Source organism: Podarcis melisellensis (genome assembly GCF_964234715.1).
Source record: "Podarcis melisellensis genome assembly, chromosome: 1".
NCBI classification, from domain to species: Eukaryota; Metazoa; Chordata; class Lepidosauria; order Squamata; family Lacertidae; genus Podarcis; species Podarcis melisellensis.
Genome location: NC_138528.1, coordinates 31,125,743 through 31,148,956, shown reverse-complemented (window position 1 = coordinate 31,148,956; position 23,214 = coordinate 31,125,743). Strand labels below are relative to the sequence as shown.

Sequence of the window (23,214 nt, the reverse complement as noted above, 5' to 3'; positions counted from 1 at the left end):
CAAGAAACTCCTTGGACATCTAAAGTCCAGATCAAGTCATGTAACAGGATCCCTCCTTCTTTCTCTCTCACACATTCACACTCTAAAGCAGGCTTTGCTAACCTAGTGTCCTCCTCAGAGTGTCCTTTGCCAATGTGGCTGGCGGCTGACACTGATGGGTGTTATAATCCCAAACACCGGGATAGCACCAAGCGTGAGACATACAAGAGCAGGAAAAATTAAGGGTAATTATGTTCTTGGTCTGGATGACAGCAGACTCTGACTGGAAATTCTAGTCATTTGGGAGTTGGTGGTCAGTAAAGAATATGGTTGAATATTGGTCACTAGAAGGACAGATCGTGAAGCTGAGGCTCCAATACTTTGGCCACCTCATGAGAAGAAAAGACTCCCTGGAAAAGACCCTGATGTTGGGAAAGATGGAGGGCACAAGGAGAAGGGGATGACAGAGGACGAGATGGTTGGACAATGTTCTCGAAGCTGCCAGCATGAGTTTGACCAAACTGCGGGAGGCAGTGGAAGACAGGAGTGCCTGACGTGCTCTGGTCCATGGGGTCATGAAGAGTTGGACACGACTAAATGACTAAACAACAACAACAAAGAATATGGTTGAAATTTGGCAGATGAAAGGGGGGAAAGTAGTTCTGCTGGAGCTTTCCTCCTCAGCATGCCTGACCTAAAAAAGAGAAACACCTTTCATTTCTCCTCATGTCATATACTGTACTGTTTTTGTTCAGTTTTGCTCAGTGAAGTATTATGAGTTTCTTTTCCTCCCTGGACTCCTCATCTGTTTTATTCCAGCCACTCTGCTGACATCAAGCTGGTGAAGGCTGCTCTAAAAGCTTCCAGGCTAGGCTGCCGGTGACCTCTGAAGACCTTTCACAAATTCAAATTTCACAATGAAATATATTATGCTCGTGGAGCCAGTGCTGTTCAATATCCTTACAGTATAATGCCGTTGCCATCAGAATTCCGTCCCACTGTGATAATGGAGTCGACTCCCTAGTGTCCCTAGTTAAGACTGCAGCCTTGATTAGCAGTGGCTTGGATGCAAATATTGTTAATTGTGGGTACATTTGAAAACTTGAGGTAGGGTGGTGGGAGACAGTTTAGGGTGAAACCTTGCGACTGCACAAGGTATTTTCATGTTCAGACCCAGAAACCTCCCCCCTAAATAAATTCACACTTGACTCAAATTTTGGTTTGGTTTTTGGCAGAATCTAGGCCACAACTTTATTGATTACAGAAAGTATTTGGTTGCATAGGCTTTGGTTCGACTAGCTCCCTGCCATGCAGGTAGCGCTGACCCAGGGTTCCAGCATAGGTCAGTCAAGGGTGAACACCTGGATAAGCGGAAAGCCGGGAACAGGTTATCTCCGTCACCCAAATGTCCCCCTGAACTCAGGCACAGGCACAACCCCCTCTCAGGGGTTGACCAAACCATCGAGTCCCTGGATTCTTTTAATGGAATATCCTTCACATAGGGATGGTGAGAGTGTTCTCCCATCTCGTATCACCTGAACCAGAGCCTATCTGCAACCTTACAAGTTGTGACGATTTGCAGAAACCCAAATGGCAACAGCCAATCAGCCAAGTGGGGAAAATTCCTGTTGTGCCCCTGTCCCAACGACAGATGACACACTATGGCTTAGCAAGGTCAAGCGCAAAGCCCTAAAAGTAGGGAGATGTGGGTGGGTGTTCCGAATGCATGTGCCGAAAGAGGAAGCTCTGGGTCACGTGTATGGGCATAAATAGGTCCCTGGAACCGTTTGGACTGAGTCCCATTGGCCAGATTGTACCCAGCTTTGAGGGACCTACCAATCAGGTGTTGTGGCTGACCAATCATACTCACCCACAACACATGGTGTGGGTTTTCCAGGTCTCACTGCAATATGTGCCCTCTTTAAGGGAGGACCCGATTTGGGCAAGATGCATTGAAAGTGAGGTACGCTTAGATTCCATTGTAATTAACCTGACCGTTATGTACTCAGGTCCGATTGCTTACATTTTTAGGAAACTATGAACATAAGAAAAGCCTGCTGGATCAGGCCAATGGTCCATCTATAGTCCAGTATCCTGTTCTCACATACCTGTGGGAAACCTGCAAACAGGGCCCAAGCACAAGAGCAATCTCCCTTCCTGCAGTTTCCAGCAACTGGTATTTAGGAACATTACCATAGCCATCCTGGAGGGCTTTCTTAAATGTAATGCTGTGCACCATATGGGCCATTCCCTGGTAGTTGAAACAGAAGTGACAACACATGGCGATAACATGGGTATTGGGAAATACCCCCCCCCCAATAAAAACAAATCCCAACAGAATTGGCAAATTCTATCAACTGCTACGCTCACAAATGCTGGTCCTACCCCTTAATCATAAAATACACTCCTTAAATAGATATGTTGCCTGCTGTTGCTATCGCTACTGTTTCACTCATAAGGCTTTTATTGTTAGCAATTATTGTTATTAATCGATTTTCCTTGTTAGTTAGCGTTGTTAAAGTGAGGGGCAAAAGAACCTTATGCTTGACAAAAGCAAGTAAATATGCAGTAACTTATCCTTGCTGTCGTCTTATGCCTCCTTAACTTCTTCATATGTTAACAAAAATGGACAGAACAATATAAATTGCTGATATATATGTGTTTCTAAAATGCATAAATTGCATCCATTCAGAGAGCTTTCCCCTAATATATAATATGGCCATTTTTTCTCCTGCCCCCTCTAAATTCCATTCTCTATTTTTGCTCTACCCATTGTTCTGTCTTCCTTTCCCAATATGACAAGGACTATTGCTATAATTGTCTTACAGTACCCATAATACTTTGCTCCCAAGTAATGATAATAATACTGTACATTAAAAGAACATACCAACTACAGTCTATATTTAGTAGTACTCTGCTGTCACTTTTACAAGCATACTTTGTATTTTAAAAGCTGCACATTTTCATTTTATCTTTTTGAATCTCTGAAATATGTCGCAAAGATACAAAAGGCTGGAGGATAAAAAGAATTCTTCTATTCAAAGTCGGGGGGTGGGGCCTTTCATTTGCTGAAAGTTTTGTAGAATACTCAACTTAGATGAATAGCTGGCGTCCTACGAAATTCTTACTTTTGCGGTGTACAGCAAAAATAAAAACGTGTTTTTCTTGTGGCTCAAAAAGTGGGTTCCATAGGAGCCAACTCTTAGGGGCCAAGGTCCCAAACAAAATATTTGAGCCCTCCCCCCAACAAGTTGATGGGCTTTGCCATTCAACTGGTGTGTGTGCTTTCTGTCATGTGATCAATTATGTGGGGTGGGGCTTACCTTCCCCCCAGCAATATTTTATTCAAGTTGGCCCCCCTGGATTGGTTCCTTTCCTTTTCACAATTTTGTGTCACAGGAATGATCCTCACACCACACTCTAAAATTCTGAAGTGAGGAGACGTTATCCGAAACTCAACCTGTGAAAAACAGAAATGTGTGCCATAATTCAGATCACGGTAGCTACAGTACATCATTTTTCCAATAAGGCAAATATGCGGTACTTTCCCATGTTATGATCTTAGATGGTGACCTGAATAGCAGGAACACTTCTGTGACTAAAAAATAATAATCAATTATTTGATTAATTAAAACGCTTTCAAAATTTGGCATGAATTCAAAATCTGGTAAATTTTTCCTGGTAGGAATATTGCCCTCCCTAGCATATCAGAACGACAATATCACTCAGAAAAGCCTCTGTCTCATAGGCAGGGCTGGGGACTGTATTGAGTGAGGAAGCTGTTGGGAAGGGGCTCATGGAAAAGATCCCAGGTTCAATCTCTGATTTCTCCAGGTAGAGCTGGGAAAAGGTCCTAGAGTCTAAAATCCCTAGAGAACTGGAGGCAGTGCAGAATGAGATGGACCGAAAGAGCAGTCAAAGTGGTCAAGGGGATGGACTGTGACTCCCCTATGAAGAACGGTTGCAGTGTTTGGGACTTTCTAGTTCTGAGAAAAGGCTTGTTAGAGATGACATGATATAAGTATATAAAATTATGCGTGTGACTTTCTTTAACTTACAAATGCAAAAAGTCTGTCTAGAACCGCATGCTGCCTCTCTTACTGAATATGTAAAGAATGATTTGATTCATGGGTAGGCAAACTAAGGCCTGGGGGCCGGATCCGGCTCAATCGCCTTCTAAATCCGGCCTGTGGTCGGTCCAGGAATCAGTGTGTTTTTACATGAGTAGAATGTGTCCTTTTATTTAAAATGCATCTCTGGGTTATTTGTGGGGCCTGCCTGGTGTTTTTACATAAGTAGAATGTGTGCTTTTATTTAAAATGCTTCTCTGGGTTATTTGTGGGGCATAGGAATTCATTCATATATATTTTTTCAAACTATAGTCCGGCCCCCACAAGGCCTGAGGGAAAAAGTTTGCTGACCCCTGACTTGATTCCCAGAGGACTACGTGTCCCAAAGGCCCCTCTTTATTTAAGAATGATAAGAGTTTTGTTGAGAAATGGGTATCTATCCTTAATAAAATTATGCATGGCCAAAAGACAGTAGATAGTGAAAAGTGCCCCCCTGAAACCCTTTCATAACACTCATGTGGCTGAATGTTGGACAATTCAGAGCAGAGAAAACACTTCGTAAGGCACAGCCTTAAACTATGGAACTCACTCCCACAAGAGGCAACAATGGCCACCAACTTGGGCGACTTCAGAAGAGGACTGGACAAATTCATGGAGGATAAATCTACCAAGGGCCACTAACCACGATGGTTGTACTCTGCCTCCACAGTTGCTGCTTCTGAATACCAGTTGCTGGAAACCACGGGAGCAGAGTACATCTTGTGATGGCCTGGGACTCGGGCTCGGACTCAGAGCCAGAGGAGTCTCAGTGCGCACTGGATCCTTTGCCTCAGGCGGCAGCTGAACCTAGTCTGGGGCCTGATTCTGGAGAGCCCTAGTCTGCACAGGTTCCCCTGCAACAAGCACCAGCTGGGCTGAGCCAGGGGCCTGAGCCTGCCCTGGCTCCGGATGCGGAGATTATCTCGTTGCCTTCAGCTGGGCAATCACTTACAGCTGCTCCACTACCGGTTTGGTCAGGGGAGACTGAGGCGGCCTCTGGCTCTAGTAACCCACCGACGTCTTCCGAGTTGCAGAGACTGAGGTCTGAGAGAAGGAGAGACCTGAGTACTCACAGGAGGAGTGCTCGCCTTTGGGCAAGACAGGGAGGTGAGTCACCGGGGGATCAGGACCGGCCGTTACCCCTGACAGAGATAAAAGGCTGCTGGACCCCGTCCCAGGTTACGGGAGCAATGTTGCTGTTTGCCAGAACGTGCCTGTGATCCTGTGCCTGACCTTGCCTGGTTTCCTGCCTTGGCCCTGTCGGACTGACTCTTTGCGGAACCCTGGGATTACTCGGGTTACCCCCGGGCCCAGCACAGATCTTGTGCACAAATCCTGCTTGCGGGTTTCTCACAGGCATCTGGTTGGCCACTGTGAGTGGTATGTACTGAAGTTCTCACCCTGGGCCAGCAGGGGATACTGTAGATAGTTATGCAAATGAAGAATCGAAAGTGACGTTCAGTGATTGGATAGTTTGTATGCAAATGAAGGATCAAAAGTGACATTCAGTGATTGGATAGTTTTAGAAAGTTGCAACAGTTACGTTGTTCTGGAGCTCTATATAAGCAGGCTGACTGAGCTCTTCAGTTCAGTTCTATTCTGGCCTCTGAATAAACAAGAGCTGTTGAAGAATCGCTGTGTCGTCTGATATGTTCGCCCACAACTTAACAATGAGAACAGGAAGCTGGACAAGATGGGCCATTGGCCTGATCCAGCAGACTCATCTCATGTTCTTGTATTCTATTGGTCTAACAGCGTAAGGCAGTTTTCTTCATTCCTATGATCTTGGAAGCTACAACTTCTCCCTGACTCAGTTTTCTAAGCCTTTCAGCAAAAATATGTTCAGGCCCCTCTCCTCATATATACCTGACTGTCCCCATTTACTAGGAACCTGTCCTGTTTTCTGTTCTCTCTGCTGGTGAATCCCCGTCCCTATATTTGACTTTTGTAACATTGTCCCTACTTGTCATTCTTCATGGTTCACCTCTCCCCTCTGGCTCTCTTGAATTTAAATCTCTGAGTGGGGTAGTGGCAGAGGATGCAAGTTGTCTCTAATGCATATGCATGTGGATACATATGTAAAGACGATAACACTATGCAGTTCACACTCTGTTGAGGATCATTTCATAATACTGATAATAGCTTATGGGGCAGAGTTATTTTTCTAGCACACCTTTACAAGAGGAAGAAACATTTTCTTATTTTTTAAAACAGAGCTATCACAGAGTGCATGCGAACAACAGAGAGAAATCTGAAATGGGGAGGTGTGGGCTTCAGATAGTAACTCTTGGTATGAATCACAGGGGTGCTAGAAATCTGCCCCTTTTATCTATGACAGTGCAGCACAATGGTTAGAATGTCAGGCTAGCACCTTGGAGTCCAGAATTCAAATCCCCCACTCAGCCATGAAGTTCACTGCATGACCTTGGGCCAGTCACCATCTTTCAGCCTAACCTGAAAGGTCCATAGAGGAAAGCTGGGATATAAATTTAACATTAAATAATACTGGAAGAGTGTGAATCTTATGCATTTTAGAAAGCAGGATAGATTGGAATTGGGAGAAGCCATGTTCAATTCTGTTCTGCTGTGGCCGGGATGGTTCTCAAGTATCCTCAGATTGTAGGTAGTTCTAAAGACTTGAGCAGACATTGGAAAGCCACCTTGGCCAAGAAAAGGCTTTCTGCCCATGTGTGACATCACCTGTAACCAGGGAAATCCCTTATAGGGATTATAGACATGTAGTGGAATTTGGTAAAGGACCCCTGACAGTTAAGTCCAATTGCGAATGACTCTGGGGTTGCCAAGGCTGCCAACGTTTGTCCACAGATAGTTTTTCCGAGTCATGTGGTCAGCATGACCAAGCCACTCCTGGCGAAACCAGAGCAGCACATGGAAATGCTTCCCGCCGGAGTGGTACCTATTTATCTACTTGCACTTTGACGTGCTTTCGAACTGCTAGGAGCTGGGACTGAGCTACGGGAGCTCACCCCATCGCGGGGATTCGAACCGCCAACTTTCAGATCGGCAAGCCCTAGGCTCAGTGGTTTAGACCACAGCGCCACCCGTGTCCTGTGTGGAATTTGGTAGATTTCAGTAAATAAGGCTTCATTCTGGTCCCAGTTCAGTTCTGTTGCAGCTGGAACCACTTTCACATCACCAAATCCTCAGCAGAATTCAGCAGCACCCTTACAAATAAATGTTGTGCCTTGAGTTAGGGACAGCAGTAGCTGGAGAGGAGACGTGAACCCCACCCCCACCCCCCTCTCTCTTTCCATTCATCTCTAGTTCCAGGAAGAGGCAGCTGCTAGCAAATGGCTCCAGCACAAGGGAGGTCTCAAATGTCCTTTCTAATTCTGAGATGTGCCAACCCCTATTCACAAGTGCGTGAGGTGTGCAGTGGAAGGCCTAGTGACAAGGAGGTGAAGGTAGTTTTGCCATACAGAGGCAGGCCCAAGGAGGGGATGCAGGAGATGACAGATATGGATTTTTTAAAGGGAACCATCGCGCTGTGAGCAGGCCTCACCGAAGAACAGTGTGATCTTATTACCAGCATCTCTGTCCTTCCTTTCGCTCACCTCCCCACCCCATTACTTTCCTGCTTGTTTTCTTCTTTGCTTTGTTGCTCCTGTGATGGAAGACGGAAGCTCTTGCAGTGAGACTTTTCTGCTGATTTCTATTAAGTGCCCAGCAAGTCTTTAGGTGTTAGAAAAACATTATGTGATATAAAATAAAATAAAAAGATTCGGAGATTTGAAACTGTGCCGCCTCATGCAATCTTACTTGAGAAACACATTTATTTAGGCACAGTTATGGTCCTGGCACAGAGACAAACACTGGAAAGCTGACAGAGACTGTAAATAAGCAAGGGGTATTCAGATAAACAGCAAGGAATGGAGGTGTGGGAGGTATGGAGGCTGGTCTGATGTAGCTTCTTCATTAGAAGTCTGGAGATTGGACCAGAAGACCATAATGAGATTCAGAGATGATACTAAATCAGAAGAAGCTGCAAACCTCAGTGAGGATAGAGAAATTTACATGCATCCATCTTTTCCCGAACTTACCAAGGCCAAGGTAGATGACATTTAAAATGATATAGAGTTCCATTCCAACTGGAATACCGATTAATGGCGGTGGGGGAATAAGCATGCTTGAGAACATCAGTGATGTACAAGAGAAGGGAACCTCATGGAACAGAGAGAGATCTAGCCCCAGGTCATTCATTTCCCTAGTCATTTTGCAACAAGGCTATGTTGAGAGTTGTGAAGGCAACAAAGGAACATGGGAAGTTGCCTCGTACACAAAGACAGACCGTTGGTCCATTGAGTTCAGTACTTTCAAAATGATGCTCAGCGGCTCTCCAGCCGAGACAGGGGTCTCTCTTGAACCTGGGGCCTTCTGCACTCAAAGCAGCTGTTCCGTGACTGAGTTTTGGCCCTTCCCCCTCTCTGTAAAATGGGATATACAGTGGTACCTCGGGTTACATACGCTTCAGGTTACATACGCTTCAGGTTACAGACTCCGCTAACCCAGAAATAGTGCTTCAGGTTAAGAACTTTGCTTCAGGATGAGAACAGAAATTGTGCTCTGGCGGCACGGTGGCAGCAGGAGACCCCATTAGCTAAAGTGGTGCTTCAGGTTAAGAACAGTTTCAGGTTAAGAACGGACCTCCGGAATGAATTAAGTACTTAACCCAAGGTACCACTGTACTTGGTTACACTTAGCAACCACCTTTTTGGTATAGGAACTAGTTATGAAAGGGATTATTCCAGTTATGTGGAAATCCAGCAATATGTTGACTAATCTAGAATAAATCATTGGGATGGTGTGATTAATCAGTTCAATAAAAAGAGTTGTTTTTAAGAAAAAATAATTCAGGAAATATGAGAAAATATATTTATTTTTGGCTTATTCTCATAACTGATATGAGTCTTGTGGGACACTAGATAGCCAGTATGGTCTAGTGGTTAGATTCTTGGACTAGGACCAGGGAGACCAGGATTCAAATCTTATTGGGTGACCTTGAGCCAGTCATTAATTCCCAGCCTGCCCTGCCCCACAGGGCACTTGAGAAGATAAGATGGAGGAGGGCAGGACTATGAATGCTATTTCGAACACTTTAGAGGAAAGGGAGAATATAAATGAAGTAAGTAAGTAAATAGGTAAATATGATAATGTCGGGATACTTTATTATTATAAAAAAGCCTGTTTTGATGGATTGTATGTTGCATCTCATTACAGCACCCTGCTTTTCAAAATGAAGTAAAATATAATTAAAATAATAGCGCATTAATAAAACTCCACACATTATGCATGTCCAGAGGGGCTGATTGATTAAACTTTTCATTGTGCCTCAGATCAAAAGCAAAACAAAGAGAGACACAAAACCAGGCTCAGATGGTGCATTTGTGGTAGAACCTGAGGAATGAGGAGAACAGAGGGCGAAGATAAAGCAAAGTTGCTTTTCACAGACGGGCTGTGCTGAGCTGCATCCATGAATGCAGTAGGCACTGCCAGTGCTTCCTGGACAAGGTGTCCTCTGTATGGGACTTCACTAGAAGTGGCAGCAAAAAACATGTAAAGGTAAAGGGTAAAGGGACCCCTGACCATTAGATCCAGTCGTGGCCGACTCTGGGGTTGCGGTGCTCATCTCGCTTTATTGGCCGAGGGAGCCGGCGTACAGCTTCCAGGTCATGTTGCCAGCATGACTAAGCCGCTTCTGGCGAACCAGAGCAGTGCACGGAAGCGCCATTTACCTTCCCACTGGAGCGGTACCTATTTATCTACTTGCACTTTGATGTGCTTTCGAACTGCTGGGTTGGCAGGAGCAGGGACCGAGCAACGGGAGCTCACCCCGTCGCACGGATTCGAACCGCCAACCTTCTGATCGGCAAGTCCTAGGCTCTGTGGTTTAACCCACAGCGCCACCCATGTCCCAGCACCACCTGTGTTGACCTCTCCCCAAATAGCAGATTTTCCAAGCCCCTGTAACATAGAGATAAGAGAAAGCTGTTACACGGAGTCAGGGGAGTAGTTCACACTTATATGTACACCTCTTAATTTGCTGTAATGATTCACAGCTGAATGTGTGAACTGACTCAATTAACAGCATTGAACCTAAAGTATATATGAGCAATGCTGGCCCTGTGATGACTAATTCAGTCTCACCCATGCAAGCTGTGGCTTCATGCTTGTGTCATCAAGTTAGAAAAATGCAAATGTGTCTTTGTAGAGGAGCATAACCTCTGGGAATGCAAGAAGCTGCTTTTCACCAACTGAGCCCAGCATTTGTCCCTTCTGATTGACAGAGGTCTTTCCGCTCACCTGTTACCTGGTTCTTTTAATTGGGGGCATCAGGGATTGCTTCGAGGATCTCCTGCATGCAACACAGGTGCTATATGGAATCCCACAGGAATAGAAACCTCACAAAATATTCGCTTTTGTGACTCATTCACATTCCTCAGCTGCAGTGCAAACGAGGAAGGGAATAGCTTACACCTTTCTGGAACGACAGAAAGTCTTGGGCGTATATTCGCCACCTCTGCATTTCGGATGTCCACGTGGGAAATACAGTCAGTTCCTTAGGATTTGGTGTCCTCAGATTTCATATTTTTAAATAAGTCATTATGATTACTAACCGAAGAGGTTGGAAGCATAAAGCCCAAAGGTTATTGGATCAAAGGATGGCTGAATGTGGCTTGTAATAGCCAGAGTTTTTGTGCTCTGTACAGCTCTTTCCACTTCCCCCACATTTATTCGGGACATTCTCAAAGTGTTTCTTTCCCTTTATCTTCTTGTGCTTTGCACCTGAGTGGTTGGAATTGTGGGTCTTAAGAGGAGAAAATACTTAATAAATATATATAAAAGTGTAGACCTTTTTTTACAGCACATAATGTAGGCTTCTTTGACGTGTGAGGGTCGGCTTGACTGGAGTTGTCCAGTACTCATGGAGAGCTCTGCCCTTAGCACTGACCCAACAGAACTTTTATGTCTCTCACATCTAAAACCTTCAGAGGCAGCTGCCTTGATCTTAAAAAAAAAAAAAGGCTGGGGAATAAAGCAAAACTGACACTCAGAGATTTGTCTTGTAAAAGTGCTTGTAATACATCTCTCTAGGGAAATAATTTCCCAAATGCTCAAAAGACACTGCAGAAGGAAAGAGCAAGGAAGGCTGAGACAGACGGGAGGAGAAAATTAGATGACGATTTTCAGAGTGATGTAATTTTGGGAAGAGGTTAGTGCAGGAAGGAAGGAAGATACAGCTGTGGGAACTAATGATTGCATGCAAATGCAGGCAACAACCACCATGATCCTTCTAAAAAAAAAAAACTTTCTCTATCCCCTCACCTCTTTATCTGCACCCCACAACAGGGGACCAATCATGTCTTTGTCCTCTGCAAATGTCATTTGGATCTTTGCCAGGGGGGGATGCCTTGGGGGGGGTGTGATTTGAATTCAAAAGGGGGGATGGGAGACAGAGAGTTAAGGATGAGCAAAGTGTTAATTTCTCCATCAACCAGCAGCAAAGTTGTTTTTTCTGGTTCTTGGAAATTTGTGATGTGCTTACATCACCACCTGCCTGCTTCTATGCCATTGGTGCAACCTCCCCAAACACACCTCATGCCACTGTCCTGAGTTAGGTGGGTCTGCAGAAGATGGGTGCTTGTGTCCACACTCCCCCTTTCAGCATTCCCAGCAGGATTATGGAATTCCCGAGCTGTGATTGTTTATGTGTGCTACAAAATTGAGAGGCGATGGCATTTTTGACTCTTCAGCAAAGCCAGAACAGCCAATTCATTCCAGGTTTTAAAAGTCAATTAATTTCCATGCTTCTAACCAACCCATTAAAGTATCACTGAATCAAGAAGCTATTTTTAAGAACATTTCATGCCCAAAGAAAAGGGAGGGAGAAAAGGAGTGTGGAAAGGTTCCTATGAACGAAAACCACGCATTGTTTGAAAAGCCATTTTAGACATATTGCCTAGAATAAAAGAGATTTGTGTGGCTGACTTTAAACAACCACCTTTCACAGGAAGGCAGTTCTAACAAAAAATGATTTAAACTCCACGCTTTAGTCCTGCAATTAATTAATGAATAAGGTGACAATAAGGTAGCCAGCATGAGAAGTCAATACTGGGATGAGGGATGAAAGGAGACACAGTTGGGAAATACTTTGACTGCAATGAAAGATCCCACCCTCATCTGACAAGGCAATGTTGTTGTTGGGGAATATATTGTGAGATGCAGAGGTATTTAAGCAGAAGCTGGACAGGCTTCTGTCAGCAATGCTGTAAATTCTGGCACTGAGCAGAGGCTGGGTGAGATTACCTCAAAAGTCTTTGCTAGTTCTACAATTCCTATGCTTCTATGTGTCCTTCATGAGCTTATGTCAGCATGACACCAAAATACTGTCAGGCAGACATTAGTTTCCTACACCCAAAAAGGCAAGGTGCTAATTTACCTCAGAGTAGCTACCTGTCCAGCCCTAAACAGTTATGAGAGGTTGTTAAGCAGAGATAAGTAGGAGTAGCTTATGTTTATCAGGGCAGGGGTCCCTGATCTTTTTGGACCAGTGGGGGCACATTTGGAAATCTAAGAAACTGTCACGGCCCTCCACAAAATATCCATTTCACAAAAGAAAAACTGGTGATGCTCAGACCTCCCCACAGGGAGTAGACAGGAGGTCTACATTCTCACACATGAACCAACAGAGATAAAAAGCAGGCAACACCCCTCAAAAAGCAGGCAGCACCCCCTAAGCAACAACAACCCCTCAAATCCTCATTTAAACACACACAAGTGGCAGAGGCCATTGCCAGGGATGCTATATTGTGGACCCCAGGTTTCGGACAAGACAGAAAGAGGCAGCAACTGCCCTGGAGTAACTCTAACTAATTTGCCTAGAGGATGAGTAACCAACATAATCTGCGCTAGATGTTGCTGGACTTTTAACTCCTATGAGCCCCAGAGGGCATGTCAAATGGTCAAGGATGATGGGAGTTGTAGAATCATAGATTTATGGAATTGGAAGGGACCACAAGGGTCATCTAATCTAACCCCCTGCAATCTTTAGCCCAATGTGGGGCTAGAACCCATGAACCTGAGATTAAGAGTCTCCTTCTCTACCAACTGAGCTAGTTATAAAAACACCTGAAAAGCAGCACATTGACTACCACTGGCACAAAAAGATGATGTCTCCACCAGCCGCCAAGTGACCCTGAGTCTCAGAACAGGTAAGCCACACCTTCAGATTCAGGCTTCATGGGGCAGGGAACATATTAGAGGTCTGGCTGTGGGCCGAATGGCAGTGAAAGTGCAGGAGAGAGACATCCGTAACACAGGACTGGAGTTTTCACATCTCAAAGTGCCTTTGAGCCTCCCTCGCACTGCATGTGCGCATGAGTGGATGTAGCTCATGGCAGCCAGAAAGCGGAAAAGAGCCATTTTAAAAAAACGAATATACTTCCCAGCCAATATTAGTTAATATTACATTCCACATTACAAGCCAATTTGAGCAAAAAGCCATTTAAAACCTTGGGTACAGGAGTGCCATAGACTAGAACGACAGATGGCACACACTCTTTAAGCATCGCTGCCACGCAGAGTCTGTCCCAAATTCTGATGGAGCCTAAAAAGGATGAAAGCAGGTGAGACAAGGAGAGTGGCTCTATCCGAGCATCCCTTGTGGGACCTGCCGTGCCCAAGCAGACCCAGGCAGCCCAGGCTGGAATTGCAGCAAACTGGGCTTCACTCCAAACTTGTGACAGTAAAGCTTTCTCAGTTCTCAGCCAGCTTTTTCTTCCATCCTGCTTTACCTCTTGGCTGCTGTCTAAAGAAGAGGTACCAGTCCAAGAAAACACTTCTAGGTAGCTTGTAAACACTGATTAGAGGAAAATCACGCCTGAGTGATGACTGCATACTCAGTGGCGTAGCGTGGGGGTGCAGGGGGGGCCGGCTGCACCGGGCGCAACATCTGGGGGTTAGGGGGCGCAAATCCACGGGTTAGGGGGCACAAATCCACGGGCTAGGGAGCGCAAATTACCGTACTTGCCTTGCCCCGGGTGCTGACAACCCACGCTACGCCACTGTGCATACTGCATCCAACTTAACTTCTGTGTCAGGCATCGTCTCCTGCCAAGCACAAGCAAATGTCTTCAGAGACGAATGGCACCAAGAGTTTGCCTTGGACCACATAGGTTCAGATCCTCGCGTGGCAGCAAAATACAGTGGATTATCTTGGGATAGTCGTCCCGCTGCCTGACTTACCTCGGTGGGGCTTGTGCAGATAAAATGGGATAACCTCCCTGCTCCCCCCTCGCAAAATCCTTTGTATTCTCTAAGCCTCAAAGGACCCCTTCCCAGCCCTCCTGAGTGAGGAGGGAGGCATTGTTGTTCTTCCCTCCTGCCTTCTGCTTGGGGTTTGGGGGTGGGGTTAGGCGCTTTCCCTCAAGAAATTCAAAGTGCCCAAGATGAGCAGCCACATCTTCCCCCTCCTCGGCTCACCGGGGACCGTTGGCTGGCTCTTAGAGGGATGCTCAGTCCTGAACACGCTTACGCAGAAAGAAGTATTGTGAAGGCAAAGGGGTTTCATTGTGTAACCCGGGGCGCATCGACTCCCATTAGACGCTGCGGAACTTCCACGCGTGGAAACATGCTTCAGAGCGGGGGTTCATGTTTTGCCACTGCCTGGCTCTCCTTCGAGTCTCTCCCCCCGCGCTCCTGTGGCGCCCGGGCAGCGCGAAGTTCAGGCTGCCGCCGGAGCCGGAGGAGGAAGCGACCACAGCAGGCGGCTCTCTCTCCGGAAAGTGCAGCCCAACCGTCCGGGGAAAGGCATTTCGGAGGCAGGGAGACCCTGCCCAGCTGGGGCTGTCTGTCGAGGACCAGGAGTCGTCCACTCAACTGGTCTAGCAAACCCAACACGCAGAGATTGTCCCTGCGCCCCTCCCCAGGGCATCGGGGCGCTTGAGAAGCCTGCCTTCCCAGTGGGTTCCTCCGACAGCCGCTTACTTGGGAGCAAGTTCAAAGGGGACTCGCTTCTGAGCAGATGCGCACACGAGGGCGCTGTCCACGGGGCGTGCCTGGAGGAGCCACATATTCCCCAAACTTCATTCAAAGAGTCGCCCATTCGCCCTCAGATTCCCCCCCCCCCAGCCCACCCACATATGATAGGCTGCTCCCCACTCCGGGACCCCCGCTATTGCTCTCTATTTTCCTTTGGCCCAATACTTTGGAGAGGAAGGCGGCGGCACTCGGGAGGTCCTCGCCGTGCGCCTCGACGGCACGCGCCCCCGGTGGGGGAAAGGTGCTCTCGGGAGCCTTACCTGAGCCGAGGAAGCTGCTTCAGCCGCCGAGTTGGAGGGAGCCGAGCGCAGGCATCCTTGTCCCTCCCCCGGGCGCGGCCGATCCTCGCCTGGGGGCCCCTGCCTTCGGTGGGGAGAGCTTCAAGTAGGCGGAGGGTCAGCGTCCGGGAAGCAGCGCCGCGGCGCAGGCGGAGCCAGAGCTGGAGATGCGCCCTTGCGCGGCCGAGAGCGGCGCTGCTCCGCACAAGCCTTCAGCTGCAGCAAAGCTTCCCTCCGCTTGCGAGCCGGAGACCCCCGCCGAGCGGAGTAGCCTCTCCTCCCGCCTCCCCTCCACCCTCCCAGGGGGGGAACTGCGCCGCCAAACGGGGGCTCCGGCTGCCTCTCTCCGACTCTCCCTCTGCCCCAAGCCAGACACTTGGTATCTCCCCCCTAAACATCTTCTCCCCTCCCATTTCTCCAAGCCCCCCCCCCCACTCCGCAGCCCGCCCACCCTCACTGCCGTGGCTTTTTCCTGGTCAACAATATGTCATAAGATCAGACAGGGCTGCACGGAATGTGAGAGAATCACCAGCTTGATTCCAGCAATAAGATTGTTTTGTTTTGTTCCAGATTTGAGCCCTTCATTTCTAATTTCCAATCTGATGACTGGGAGATATTTGAACAGCCCAGTCCCTTGTTTACTCTCAGGCATAAGACTCGCTGTCTTCCATGGGACAGTTTCTCCGAGGTAACTGTGCAGGGGATCGCAGCCCCAATGCCTCATCTGTATATTTTCGGAACCATTTAGTTTATACCTATGCGTACTGGGGGGAGTTAAATAGGACAGCATCTCTAATCGATCTATAGTAATAGATGGATTTTAAAAATAATAATTAAAACTGTATTTATTATAACCTGCTCTTACTTGGGGCTGCCAACTAAGGGGCTGAGGAACTAACTTAACTGCCCAGGTTCAGCTCCAGATGTTCTCGCCTGGTCTGAGACCGGTTGGGGCTTTGGCAGCGGGGAGGGCTAGGCAAATTTGAATTTGTGCGGCTGAGGGATGGTTTTCCTTTTTAAAATTGTGTTATCTTCAATACTCTTCCAAAGGTTCCCAAATTACGTAAACAGTAAATTAAACTGTTAATTTGAGGCTACAATCTTAAATGCAACCGACAGGGAATAAATCTTACTGAACTCAGTGGAACTTATTTCTGAATGGACATGCATGCGATTGCCCTATAAACTGCAAATCTATGAGCAGTTACTGGGGAGTAGGGCCCACTGAGCAGAGTGGAGCTTACTTCTGAGTAAACATACATAAATTTGGGTTCTGCCATAATCTCCAATCGATTTGCAGTGCTAATGATCAAGCAAGGATATGAAGAATGCGCTTGTCACTCAGTCTGTGTGCCCAATGGACTGATACACAAACTACAGACCACTTTTAAGACCTTTCTTCCCATGTTCTGCACCCCAAGGTGGGTGAGAGACTTGGGATTTTGTGAAAAGCCAACTGGATCCCTCTGTAACTGCTGAAAATCTGCTGAGCATTCACCAGATTACCCCTTACTGTGATGATGTATTAGTCTGGTAGATAAGGGAATAAAAAGGTAAAGAGACCCCTGACCATTAGATCCAGTCGTGGCTGACTCTGGGGTTGCGGCACTCATCTCGCTTTATTGGCCAAGGGAGCCGGCATACAGCTTCTGGGTCATGTGGCCAGCATGACTAAGCCGCTTCTGGTGAACCAGAGCAGCGCACAGAAACGCCGGAGTAGTACCTATTTATCTACTTGCTCTTTGACGTGCTTTCGAACTGCTAGGTGGGCAGGAGCAGGGATCGAGCAACAGGAGCTCACCCCGTCACGGGGATTCGAACCCCCAACCTTCTGATCAGCAAGCCCAAGAGGCTCTGTGGTTTAGACCACAGCGCCACCCGCATCCCAGATAAGGGAGTGGTTGATGGCTAATTTACCCACTCCGTGGAATCTCTCTGCCAGTAAAAATTAAGAGATGCTTCCGCTTCCACTCTCCCCACCAGTCTGATTTTTGTCTAGTCTGAGTAGAAATGTTTAAATCCCTGTGGTGTTGAGCAAGTGACATGCTCCCTCATCCCACATGGAGGAAAAAGAAAAGACACCACAGGGCAGCCTTTGCCAACCGGCTGCCCTCCAGATGTCGTTGGACTACAGGTCCCATCAGCCCCAGCCAGCGGGGGCTGATGGGAGTTGTAGTCAAAGAACATCTGGGGGGCATCAGGTCCGTAGGGGGACTTCCATACAGAGGAGCGCTTGATTTTGTGCACTTGAAACAGAGTAACATGACGACAGTCTTGCTGGATCAAGCAAAGATGATTCTCGTATTCTGCTTCTGATAGCCAGATATCCCTGGGAAGTTTGCAGAAGTTGTGATGATATATGGACAGCAAAATGGGCACCAATAACTTTCAGAATGGGCTAAGTCATATGCACAGAGGATGGAACCATCAGTAACAATTAGCTATGTCAGCTAAGTGGAACCTCGGTGTTCAGAGGCAGTGAAACTCTGCTTGCCAAATGCCAGGGGCAAAAGCAGGGCACGGTGGCCATAGAGACCCTAATTGATTCGCTTTCAGCATCTGCTCACCAGGTGTTGCCAAAGAATGTGGAAATTCCCCTTTTGGGCAGAGGTTAGTTTAGTGATATGCAGCATATGGTCTCCATGATTAAGATATCACGGTCAGACCCTGACATCTCCCACTTAAAGGATCAGGTGGTAGGTGATGAATAGGGACTGAGCTAGACTGATAAAGAAAAAGCGATTTACGGTATATGCATTGTATGTGTGACATAACATTGTGCCACAAGATGGCGACGTGGAGTCCAGTTTTCCTCTACCGGTTTTCCCTGTTTAAATTTACAATGCAGAGGTCAGCAACCTTTTTCAGCCGTGGGTCCCTCAGACCTTGTGGGGGACCGGACTATATATATATATTTTTTTGGGGGAAATAACAAATCCCTATGCCCCACAAGTAACCCAGAGATGCCTTTTAAATAAAAGCACACATTCTACTCATGTAAAAACACCAGGCAGGCCCCACAAATAACCCAGCGATGAATTTTAAATAAAAGGGCACATTCTACTCTTGTAAAAACACGCTGATTCCTGGACCGTCCGTGGGCTGGATTGAGTAGGTGATTGGGCCGGATCCGGCCCCCGGGCCTTAGTTTGCCTACCCATGCTTTAAACTGAAACACTTCTTTGACGTCTCTAGACCACTGGACCTGAGATGCTGTGGTGTCACCACCAGGAAAAAATGACCAGCATGGACCAATGAATATCAGGGGCCTACCAATGTGGTGCCAACAGGTACACAGGTAGTTGGAAAGGCTGCCCCCGGGGCCCACAGTGTCTCCCCAAACAGCTGAAATTAGGCTTGGAAGAAGCATTTCACTGCAGTCAATATAATAGGCTGTGGTGTATGCTTGGCTGTGTGGTGTATGTGTGTGTGGTGCCCACAACAGTTCCCCCAGTGTGCAAACATGCCCACAGACCCCCAAAAGGTTGGCATCACCTTGCACCATAACTATAAGGCAACTTTGTATGTTCCTATCGCAGTCCTAGCTCTCATAGCCACTATAAGACTCTATCCTCCATAAATTTAATGCAACCCTTTCCTAAAGTTGCCTTCAGCATTACCACAACTTCTGAGAATCCATCTCATAAGTTAAATTATGCTTATTGTGCGAAGAAGCACTTCATTCTGTCTGCCTCTAACCTATCCCCAATCAACTGTGTTGGGTGACTCTTTTTCCTACAATTGCAAGAGAGGGAGAAAAATGCCTGCCTGCCCACCTTGCCGGTCCTCTTCATCCATCATTCCATTCATAATACCTGGAAGCCATCCAGGGAGATTGTGCCTGATCCTCGTGCTGATTGTTGTCTGTCCAAAGAGCAGACTGGCAATGAGCATGATCAGCTGGGTTGGATGGCAGAGTCCCAAACAGCAAATGCTGCAGAAAAAATCTGGAGCTAGAAGCTGGTACCTCTTTCTTGTAATACTTATGGTCTAGCGCTACATCAGCCCTGGGCTCTGCTACCATCTGGAGAGGCCCTAACTTGACAGTGTATGATATTTCTCAAGGCAAGCAACACTTGCCCCTTCTGGTACATCAGCTTTGCCATCAAGCAGCCCCTGGGTCCATCTGCAGCTCTTTCTGCTTCCTCTCGCTGGAGAGATTAGCCTGGAACCTGGACCAGAACATCAACTGCCAAGGGGGCGAAAGACTGTGCAGATCAGCAAGAGGGGCTGCTTGTGTGGGGGTTAGCCTCTTTATCATCAGCCAGCCCCAGAGTCCATCTGCAGCTCCTTCTGCCCCTTCCATCTGGATGAAAAGACTGGCATCTGTACTGTGCCAGCAGCCGCCAGGAGCTAGAAGAGACTGCTCCCCTCTAAAACACACCCACCCCTAAATTTCACCTTCATATGGATTTTAAGTCTAAGCCACTTTGCAGGCCAGTCTTGGCTGAAAGGCTGGGTATATCTAACATATAATAGAATAACCTGTCCCTGTGTAGCAATGCTCTGGTATTATGCCTAACAAAGCCTCGGAGGGTTTTTTGCCATCCACCCCTCTTCTTGGTTCTGCGCAAACTCTTTCAAGGAGTTTTGATGTGTAAATTTACTCCAGCATAAGCTTCAACAAATGGGACGCAGGTGGCGCTGTGGGTTAAACCACAGAGCCTAGGACTTGCAGATCAGAAGTTTGGCGGTTTGAATCCCCGTGACGGGGTGAGCTCCCGTTGCTCGGTCCCAGCTCCTGCCAACCTAGCAGTTCGAAAGCATGTCAAAGTGCAAGTAGATAAATAGGTACCACTCCAGCGGGAAGGTTTCCGTGGGCTGCTCTGGTTTGCCAGAAGCGGCTTAGTCATGCTGGCCACAAGACCCGGAAGCTGTACACCGGCTCCCTCGGCCAATAAAGCGAGATGAGCGCTGCAACCCCAGAGTCGGGCATGACTGGACCTAATGGTCGGGGTCCCTTTACCTTTTAAGGTGAAGAAATGCTTTTTGCCAATCCAAAGTAGAAAGTACAGTACCCTTCCATTACAATCCTAATGCAGCTAGGCTGACCAGATCTTGCCAGGGAACTGCCTCTGACAGGAAAAAATGCTCACACGCCCCTTACTTTCCTGTGTGTGGATCATGCATAGTCTGTAAAATGACTCAACCTTAGTTGTACATTCAAAGTTCTGAAGCGATCATAGAATCATAGAATTGTATAGTTGGAAGGGGCCCTAAGGATCATTTAGTCCAACTGATTCTATTCCTCAGCTTCCCTCCCTCCAGAATTTCTTTCTCACACAGTAGCCAATACACAGGGGATCCTATCTTCTGCTTCACTGGGGAGAGCCAAGGAGCCTCTCCAGATTTTCCAACTCTCCCTCTCTCTGCATCAAATTGTAAATGAGCCTTCTTCAGCTTCATGGGGAAAGGGAAAGGATGGAGCTTGTGGCTGCCAGTTCACTTTTTCATCTTTCTTGCTGGCTGAAGCCCAGATTTGATGGAAGGTTGCGAGCCTCAATGGCTGCCCAGACACTGAGGTCCAGCTCCGAGGGCCTTCTGGCAGTTCCCTCCCTGCAAGAAGTGAGGCTACAGGGAACCAGGCAGAGGGCCTTCTCAGTAGTGGCGCCCGCCCTGTGGAACGCCCTCCCATCAGATGTCAAGGAAATAAACAACTATCTGACTTTTAGAAGACATCTGAAGGCAGCCTGTTTAGAGAAGTTTTTAATGTTTGATGTTTTATTGCTTTTTTAAAATTATTATTCATATTCTGTTGAGAGCCACCCAGAGTGGCTGGGAAAACCCAGCAAGATGGGTGGAGTATAAATATTAAATTATTATTATTATTATTATTATTATTATTATTATTATTATTATTAAGGCTTCACCCAGGGCAGAAACCCTGGCTAGACCCTCCCCTAGCTATGGCTCTGCTTTTCCACAGTCCTACTCATGCCCCCCACCTATCTTTTTTCTCTCCAGCACTCCCAAATCATCCTAGGGTACAACACCTCCCACACTATAGGGCTGCTTTACACACTACAGGTTTTAGATTTATGCCTAACAGGATAACTAACACATCACATGCAAATGCTAGTGTAAGTTGTAGGAGGTGCTGATTTCTAATAGAGAAGCAGGGGGAGGACCGTGGGGGGAAGAGAAGAAGTATGAAGCCATGACTCTGGCAACCGCTTCTCCATTCCAAATGGCCCTTTTGACATTTTGTGTCAGAAAAAGGCACCTTCCTATGTTCCTATTTAAGGGGTTGTGGGTGGCTTCAATTGCCCCCACACCCAAGACCTCTGCTCCACCTATTGTCTTTTGCATTCAGAAAGGTTTCTTTCTGGGCAAGGGCTGAGCAGTCAGAGAAATAGAGAGAGGAAGAAAGTGGCCATGTTGGGAGATACGCTTGTCCACAGGTGACAAACTGTTCTTATCCATAATCATTTTTCTGCATTAAGGTTTTGGATGAATGAGGAACTGTTTTATTTCATCCACGTAGATACCACCGGGAGATCAGCTGCATTGTGCTAGGTACAATGGAGAAAGAGAAAGAGACAAAGGGGCAGAATCTTTTCAACTCCGGCTCTCGGAGGCAGCTGTCTTTTTCTAACACTGGAAATGAGATAATTTCATAGGAACGAGATATCGGAGCGACTGGCTTGCGCTGCGGGTAAGACAAAGAGAATTTCCTGCAATCGCAAGATTTCACACAGGTCTTGTTCTTGCATGTTGAGGGCAGGAAATTCTACTTTGTTGGCCAGGCAAAACGTAGGCGGCCAGGACCTTGCAATTTATTTATACCTGGCTGAGCCAATCCAGAGGCCTCTTATTCCCTGCCAATCACAGGCACTAATACTGCATGTCTCTATTTAGTTTATAAGGCTGGCACCAGGCTTCTGGGAACCCTGGCACTGGTGTCCTCCTGCCCACGAGTTTACTTGACAGTAGTGGCTGAATCTGGAGGCTTGCTTGTTAGTCTACTGTTCCCAAAGTGCATGGTAAGAAGTTTCCCAAACCCAGCTGTTGCTACCAAGTAAACTTAAGGCTGGGAAAAGAGGTGAGAGGGAGATCTGACAAGGTTTTGAGGTCAGCCCTGCACCAGTGGGTCCTGGCAGCTGTTCAAGAGTTCTGGGTGCTGATGCCATCCCTGAAGGGGGTGAAACAGTGGAACCTGTGAAAGCATAGAGAGTCATTAAGTGGCTGGCAGCCTTTGCTTGACACCAGCAGCTTGCATCCATGTGTGGTGCTAACTGAGCCACTCCTGCTGCCTCCACCGCTATCCCCTGACAGTTACCAATAAAGGAATGCTTTCTCTCTCTCTCTTGTCCCACAGGGAGGCCATAAATGCCCACATCTGAGATACCAGCCCACCACTAGGATAACAACAACAACAACAACAACAACAATTTATTATTTATACCCCGCACATCTGGCTGGACCTCCCCAGCCACTCTGGGCGGCTTCCATAGAAACCAAAAATACACTAAAATATCACACGTTAAAAACTTCCCTGAACAGGGCTGCTTTAAGATGTCTTCTGAATGTCAGGTAGTTGTTTATCGCTTTGACATCTTGTGGGAGGGCGTTCCACAGGGCGGGCGCCACTACTGAGAAGGCCCTCTGCCTGGTTCCCTGTAGCTTTGCTTCTCGCAATGAGGGGACTGCCAGAAGGCCCTTGGCGCTGGACCTCAGCGTCTGGGCAGAACGATGGGGTTGGAGACATTCCTTCAGGTATACTGGACCAAGGCCGTTTAGGGCTTTAAAGGTCAGCACCAACACTTTGAATTGTGCTCGGAAACGTACTG

The 23,214-nt window shown here is 47.2% G+C and overlaps 1 protein-coding gene across 2 annotated transcripts in view; it reads right to left on the bottom strand.

Moving 5' to 3' along the window:
• SYNDIG1L (synapse differentiation inducing 1 like) overlaps positions 1 to 23,214 on the bottom strand; it is a 94,869-nt gene that overhangs the window by 33,014 nt on the left and 38,641 nt on the right. The window contains exon 1 of one of the 2 annotated variants that reach the window (XM_081915549.1): positions 15,407 to 15,816. The exons of the other annotated variant lie outside the window; for it this stretch is intronic. The gene's annotated coding sequence lies outside the window, so the exon portion shown is untranslated. Of the gene's footprint in view, positions 1 to 15,406; positions 15,817 to 23,214 lie in introns of those variants that run through there. 2 annotated transcript variants of the gene reach the window in all.